Genomic DNA, 1950 nt, shown 5'->3' on the forward strand with positions numbered 1-1950 from the left:
AGAGATAAGCAACATTTTTCAAGGATGACTTCAGCTCTTTAAGCAAATGGCATTTTCTGAGCAAATGGTTTATATGGACAAGTGAGATGATTGGATTTTGACAAAGAACTATAAATCTATTCTCCACAAAAGACAAAGAAGCAGGAGCATAAGGAAACTGTAATATTAGATTTAGGTAACAAAAAGCAAAGGAGAATGATGTTCCAGACGAAACGTGCATTTAAAAAGCCCAAAGCATACTCGATTACTAAACTTAAAAAATAAAATAAAATAAACTCACTGCCAATGACTAGATTCTGACCCATCACTCACTCACTTACTCGCTGACATCAAGCGGCTTCTGATGTCAACTCATAGTGACCCTCTCGGACAGGGTAGACTGGCCCTGTGGGTGTCTGAGATGGTAACTCTTTACAGGAGTAAAAAGCCTTTTATTTCTCCTGGTGGTTTTGAACTGCTGTCCTTGTGGTTAGCAGACCAATAGGTAACCCACTACACTAAGAGGGATCCTGCTCGATATTCCGAGGATAAGCAAAATCCACAATTTTGAATATTTTCTCACATTTCAAACAACTTTTTAAAAAATATGATGATGATATGAATTTTCAGCCCTTGTTTTACCTTTAAAAATCTATGAACTTTATTTCTATAAAAATAAATAAGGTTTAGGCTAAAGAGTGAATAAGATGATCACATTCATTCTCACTGCCTTTTAGAGTCCTGATCCTTGATACATCACCTTCATACTTTACCAACCACATTTCTAAAATAATTAGCCAAACTCCCTGTCATCAATTTGTTTCCAACGAATCATGGCCCTATACGATAGAGCAGAATTGTCCTGTGCAAGACTGACGGTCTTTACAGGAGGAGAAAGTCTCACCTTTTTCCTGGGAACTGGCTTGGTCACGTTTAACTGCTAAACGTGTGGCTAGCAGCCCACTGTGTGAGACCAGGGTTCTTCATGCAGCATAAGGAATCCACAATTTCTTTAGCTCCTGTTTGTTTTCTTTTAGCATTCAAGAGAGATACCTGGGCTTCTCTCTGGCATATAAAGGCCCTCCGTATTCTAAGGGTAAAAACCCTGCTTCATAGAAAATTGGCATGAAGAAGTTTCCTCAAATTTACTGAACAAAAGATTGGGTTGTCGAACTTCACAGAACTATTTTCTATCTTCTAGAAGAAAGTATCTAAATTATTTTTAAAATCAACATTCCAGATTTATTTCTACAAATACTAAGCAACCTGAAGTTTCCCATTAGTACCAGTGATGGAATGCTGTTGTTAAGTGCCATCCAGTTGCATTGGACTCGGAGTTGAACGAGTCTTGCCCGATACCGTGCCATCTGCACCCTGGTTACTACTAGCTTGGAGCCCACAGTGATGGCTGCAGTGTCAACAGATCTCACTGAGGATCTTTGCTGCTGACCCTCCATTTTATTGTGCATTTGTCTTGGACGCATTGTAGCTTCCATGGGCCCTAAAAGCACCGTGGGGAGACCTGTGTCACATACTTCAGATGTGTCCTCAGGAAGGATCAGTCCCTGGAGGAGGATGTCATATTTGGTGAAATGGAAGGACTGTGAAAAAGAGACTCTCAATGAAGCAAGGAGTGGTCCGGGAAGAAGGAGTTCAGACAGAGCCTGCGAGGAGTGAAAATCTAGGAAGGCCATTTTTTGAGGATACAATGTTGTCAAAGCCTAGTGGCCAGGAGGGAAAGTCAGGAAAGGAGTTGAAAGAGAATGGCCTTATGAAATTTCAACTTTATCTTAAATCCCATGATAAACCCTTGCCTATTGGGTGGGTGTGGGGAGGCATTCTAATTTCACTCACTACATTGTTGACCTTTATATAATTACTAATACTGTAGTTGCAAAACGCCCTCAAACTTATCTAGTATGTTAAGCAAATTTGAGCCCCTTCACCTTGAGGATTTTGCCTTATTTATCT

The sequence above is a fragment of the Echinops telfairi genome, unplaced genomic scaffold (assembly GCF_000313985.2).
Source record: "Echinops telfairi isolate 266 unplaced genomic scaffold, ASM31398v2 ScPeMD7_2;HRSCAF=8, whole genome shotgun sequence".
NCBI classification, from domain to species: domain Eukaryota; kingdom Metazoa; phylum Chordata; class Mammalia; order Afrosoricida; family Tenrecidae; genus Echinops; species Echinops telfairi.